Genomic DNA, 6,293 nt, shown 5'->3' with positions numbered 1-6,293 from the left:
GAGGGTGTCAGATCCCCTGAAATTGGAGTTACAGGCAGTTGTTAGCAGTCATGTGGGTATTGGGAATCAAATCCAGATCCTCTGGAAGAATAGCAAGTATTCTTAACTGCTGAGCCATCTCTCCAGCACCTGTCATCTACTACTTTTGCTAGAATGGCTACGTGGATTTTACAGAGCTAATTGTTAGATTTGATTGTAATCCTTTAAAGAGTGTGGGACATTATTTTGCATGCAGGTAGTTATATTAATTGAGTGCTTTGATGCTTGCTTTCCAACTTTCTTATGTTTAGGCATCAAACCCAGGGCCTGGTGCATGCTAGTGCTCTGCCACTGAGCTGCATCCAGTCTTACTTTAAACTTGATGATGGCAGATTTGGGGTCACCTTTACTTTATTACTCAGGCATTTCCCTGCTGTGATCTCTGATAAATGTCCATGTTTTCAATGATACTTCTCATTCTGGTTAATGGAAACTGAACTCCTGGTCCTATGTGAACTGAGGAATTATTGAGATGGATTGCATAACTCTTTAAACTATTAGATGTGAGGCTAAAAAATGAAGAGAAACTATTGGTGGATGGAGGCATCAGTCAGTAATAAGGGAAATACTAAGATGGGGGAGATATTTAACTTTAGGAGCTTGTAATACATCTAGACATCTAACCAGATTAGGCACCTGTGATCTGCAGCTCAGGGTCATGATTGCAGCAGAGTTGAGAAGTGGGAGTAGTCAGCACATCACAATTAAGAGTGATGTCACTAAGCATTGACACACATGGCCACTGAAACTTAGGTAAAAGAATGAGATTGCCAAGAGACACTATAGAAAAAGACTAAGAATAATCTTTTTAGAAAAATGGGCCAAAGGGCTGAAGAGTCAAGAGCACTGGCTGTTCTTGCAGAAGACCCCAATTTGAATCCCAGCACCCACGTGGTGGCTAACAACCATCTGTAACTCCAGTTCCGGGGGATCCAATGCCCTCCTCTGTCTTCTGCAGGCACTGCACAATGCAGGTGCACTTACGCACATGCAGGCAATACATTCGTACACCTAAAATAATTTTTTCCAAGAAAAGAAAAACAAAATGGGCCAAGGAAAAGCCTGTGAAGAGAGGAGAGAGGCAGGAAAGAAGAGAACAGGAGGCAAGGTGAGAAAAACCAAACAAGAATCAGGAGATGAAAGGGTCACAGGAGCTGAAAGAGAAGTTTCAAGAAGGGGATTGCTCCACCAGATGTCACGGAGCAAACCATCTAGGTGAGGACTGAGAACTGTGTCCTGAGTTGCCATCTGCTGATGATCTCTGCTGAGTGTGGGAAGAGAAGTCTCAGTGACCCAGGGAATGTGGAAGGCAGTACGCAGACAGGTGAATGGGAGGTGAAGAAATGCAAACTCTTTCTAGGAATGTGGTGAGAAGAGAAGGCTGGTGACAGAGCCATAGGTGAGGGATCTTTTTGATGGAAGGGACTCCAGCATGTTTATGGGCTCAAAAGAAAGGCCAGAAGAGAAAGACATTGGGATGAAGTCCTCACTTCCCTTAGTCGCTATAGTTAATGGTTACAAGGTATGCAGTTAGTAAGGAAGACATTAGTCATCACTTCTATTTTATGTTTTTGAGACAGGGTCTCCCTGTAGCCCCAACTGGACTGAAACTTGCTATGTAAACTAGGTTATGTAGAGCCAAGTGCTAGGATTAAAGGTGTGCACCACCATAGCCAACATCACCTCTATTTTAAAGATAGCCCAGTGTGGAAGAATTTGCCTCAAACCACACAGCTCAGGAGTTGACATAAAAGATCCTACCCCCACCCTGGGCCACTTGACTTTCTACCCTAGATTTCCCTGGATCATCCTGGAGTCCTGGCCAGTCCTGTAGAAATCTGGGGGAAGCTGGTATCTAAGTTGCCAAGAAGGGAATGCAAGATGCATCCTGGGAAGGGGTAGCTGTCGGCAGAGGGATTGGGGAAGAGGACAGAGCCAGGAGGAAAGCAAAGACATCTCCACCCAGGCAGCAGCTGCTCCCAAATATGTCACAACTTGTCAAAGAGGCAGAAATAGAAGTGGTTCAGGGAGTGGAAGGGGGTGGGGTGGTATGCTATGGCTTCTGAATCCATCATGGGGTGGCTAGGAGGGAAGGGGGACAAGCAAGGAGACTGAGCCAGAGGTAAGTGTGATGAGTAAATGACCTGCAGTTCTGGAGAGATTGATCATGGGCGCAAACATGAAGATGGGACAAAATGTCCTAAGGAAACATGCCCTCTCTGATCCCAGTAGTCCACTCTTCAGGGTAAGACCTGCTTCAAACAACTCATGGAGCACTCAGCTCACAGTGAAGCTCAGTGGTAGAGCACTTGCCTAGTGTATATACATAAAACCTTGGCTTCTGTCCCTAGTATCATAAAACCAACCAATCAACAACCACCAAAGCCCCCCTACCCCAACCCCAGGCTCCATACAGAGAATGATATACAATAGCCATACTTTCAGTTTTGAAAAAAAATGAGTTTATTAGGTATTCAGCAAACAAAAGTAAAAGAACAAGTAGCAAGCAACAGATAGATATCATCAGTTCAGGCACTTACAACATCCAGCAGAACTGCCTGGGGAAGCCCCAATGAAACAGCCCTGCTGGAGTTCTCTACTAAGAGACTTCCAGGCAGAGCAGAGCATTCTCTCCATGGGTGAGCTTCTGGCTTCCTGTTCCTACCACAGGCATGTTTATGCCATGGGATAAACAACAGTAACCTCTATTGGAAATGGTTTTGTACCATTAGCTGTTCAATGGCACAATGTTTTTAATATACGTAGCTGTTCTGCTGTTCTTGCTCTGTGTTAAAGAGCCAGGAGGCCACCCTGCCTCAGGGCAGGGGTTGTAGAGGACATTTGAAATGAACATGGAGTCCAAGATTAGGGAGCTTGCTTTTAATGAGTACAAACTGTACATGATAATTTACCAATATAATTATATTATACCCGAGGGCACTTCTTCCAGGTCTACATGCTAAGCCTGGGGAAAGGCCATTTGTTTGGGTCACTGGGTCCAGCATCTTGGTTTATAGATGGGCAAAGTGAGAACCAGAGTGGGGTCATGACAGCACTATGCTCTGCCTCCTATCCTCCTTATCCCTTCACTTTCCTTAATTTCCTGACAGCTTTTGCCCCAACCAGAAGCTCTAGGGCATGTTCTCACTGGGATATAACATACAACCCTCCCCCTTATTTCTATAGTCTTCATGAGAGCCAGACCCCCACCTTCACATTGCTATGTGCTCAGCTGAGCCCTGTTCTGGTTATTTTGAAGACCAGCTTTGTCTCCAACAAACACTTCTTGACCCCAGCTGTCCTAGAACCCAAACTCTTCTGCCTCCAGGTTTGATCCTTCCCCTACCCCAAAGCCAAAGATTCTTGAAGAATGATCCTGGCTCTGAGCTCCAGATTCCAGGCAGGGATGGGATTTCCCAGTGGTTATCTGATGCTCGGTCCTCATGGAAACAATGTGGCCCAAAGGCCAGGGCCTGTCCTCCTCCCACTTCTCAGCCCTAGTCTCATCTGCCTCCAAACCTCACCTGTTCTAAGGCCAGATCTCTTCTCATACTTGTCCTGTCTCTTCTTTTCCTCTCTCTGTAACAACTTCTCCCGAGGTCTCCCTGAACTCACTCGCAGTCCCTTCGATGTCCACTTGTCGATGGCCCCACACTCACCTGTCAACATGTCCCAGCAACTGCACCCTTCCTCACTTGTGACCTCAGGGCAGGAGAGAGGTTCAGCCCTTCCAAGAAGAGATACCCCTGTTACTCTGACACTATTCCTCAGCATCCTTGAGTAAGTCCCTTCCCTGGATCTCTGTTTCCCCATGTGTATAAGGAAGATGGACTAGGTGATCCTCAGCTGCCTAGTATCTCTGATGGTCTATGATGCTGTGATCTGTTCATATCCTGCTAAAAAGCTACTTCCTCATAAATAATGTTAATTTGTATGTCATATTTTGCATCTATGTCTTACTGAAATACTTACGCATTCCCAATCCCCAATCCCACTTAGTCCAATAAACAATACTTGAGACTCAGCCCAAGAAAACAAAAGGTAGAACGCATTTGGAAAAGTCAAAGGTTCTCTGGCTTCTGTACCCTCTTGCTCCTCTGTTCCCAAGCACATGAGATTCCAGAATGGGAAACTTGTCTTGATTTTAGCCAAGCAACCTGGCAGTCTAAGTCAGCCTGTCTGTGGGGTCTACAGGGACTAGGAAAGGCTGGAGGCCAGACAGCCTTGGCTGGTTGTGCAGCAGAAGGGGAAGGAACAGAGAGCAGGTGAAGGGGATTTCTGAAATCCAATGCTACCATGCAAATGAGATCAGTCCAGCATGCAAATAGGCAAAGCTGAGATGCTTGGGGTAGGGGGCAACACCCTAGATCTGAAGCCCCTACAAGGGATAGGTGCTTCCTCTGGAAGCCTGATTGCCTGAGGAGGAGGCTACAGTCTGAATAGGGGCAGGGGCCCCCATGTGCCCACACAGTAGGGGTGGGGATTAGGGCTGGACGCCCTGCTGTCAGGTCAGAGCTGATGGATCACCACTGATGGTGGAGCACAAAGGCTGCTCTGTGCTTGGCACCAATGTGTTCCCATCCATCAGAGGGCAGCTTGCAAGGTGGTGGGGTGTACAGGGAGGAAGACTAAGGACTAGGCATGCTTCACAAGTTGGCTGAGAGAACATGATGGGTAAAGGACCATCCCAGCCCAGTATATTGGGATTTTGAAAGGTCAGAGACACCTGGGTGACCCCATCATCTCAATCCTGAAACCATCTGCAACCCCCGCACAGTGGGGCCTGGTATGGTCTTCAGGCCACCTAACTCGGACATACATAAACATCTACAGACAAAGATTTATAAAGGTCCAGGCACAAGGTCACCCTAACTCCCAGCTCTACCCTCATGTTAGGTCAGAGGTAAATATCATGACCAGACACAAGGCCACACTCACACCCAGCAGAGTTTCCTACAGACAAGGGCTGTCGAGTCATTGCTTTCACCCCCACTCAGGGACCAAGCAAGAAGAGGAGCTGAACAGAGAAAGGAGCAAATGAATCCATTTCTTCTCTGGATATACTGGCACTTTTTCTAGTCTTCTCTTTTGTCATTTAGCATCTTCTACCTTGGAAAGATGAGTTTGGGTGCTCATTTCTCACTCACTTCTGGGTTTCTCTGACATGATTCCTTTTGGGCTCATGGGACAGCCTATGTTACCTGGCACCCAGTGCTCAGGGCACATTTCTTGGTTGAAAGAATGGGGGAAGGAGAGGTTGTCCCTCCTCCATCCCTGATCCTGTGGTTCACAGGGTCAATGAGGACACCTAGCAAGGGGAACATGGGGCTAAGAACAGGTGAGGGCACAGGAGAAATGACAAGGTGTTTCTACGTACTAGGTGCCATCCATCATGTACATACTACACTCACCATCTGCTGTCAGCCTCAAACATGCATGTTTGCCCTGTCAAATCCACTCCCCGCCCCACCCCGCCACCACCTCTGAACAGGTAGTTCAGACCTTTATCTTATTCTTAGGTTATTGACATGGGGGTCTATGTGGTCTCCTTTCCTCAGACGCCAAGACCCTCCATGCCCAGTTGGGCCTCCTATCCCTGCAGACTTGTCTCTAGGCACTCCTTCACCAGAACCCAAAGATCCACACAAACAGGTCAATCCACTGCCCCTTCCTCTCCTCACCTCTTCCGGTTCTTGTCCTGCCCTTTTCCCAAGACCCAGTCTAGCAGTCTCCTCCCCAACCCTCCAGAGCTCCAGCCATTAGTGGCTTTGCTATTCATTTGCAAGTGATCAGACTGTCCTTGGGTGTTTGCTTTTGTTTTTTTTGTCTGAGAGACTCCCAACATAGCCCAGGCAAGCCTGGAACTGGTAAGCCTCCTGCCTCTTTCTCCCTAAGGATGGGATTGACAGTGTGTGCCACCACGCCCACCCAGTTTTCAGCCATCCCATTGGCTGCTACATTAACCTAGCTCTCCCAGCCTTGTAATGGCACATGCTCTGCTAAGTGTCCAGGCTCACCTATTAGACAGCAGCGTCCTGGAAGCCACCAAAGAACAAGCCCCTCTGCTTCCATGTGAGAGGAAGATGATGATTGTTTAGGGGTAAGTCAGATTGGACCCCACAAGAACAAAATGCACCTTCTGGGTTTCCAAGGTGGCTCTGACATCACTCCTTTTTCTCAGGGCTCATGGGACTAGAGCCTAAACTGAAAAAAGATTTTCAGTTTATTTTTTCTTTCTTCTTTGTGGGGAAAGA

Source organism: Nannospalax galili, unplaced genomic scaffold (assembly GCF_000622305.1).
Source record: "Nannospalax galili isolate Female #2095 unplaced genomic scaffold, S.galili_v1.0 scaffold113, whole genome shotgun sequence".
NCBI lineage: Eukaryota > Metazoa > Chordata > Mammalia > Rodentia > Spalacidae > Nannospalax > Nannospalax galili.
Note: the sequence above shows the minus strand (reverse complement) of the source record.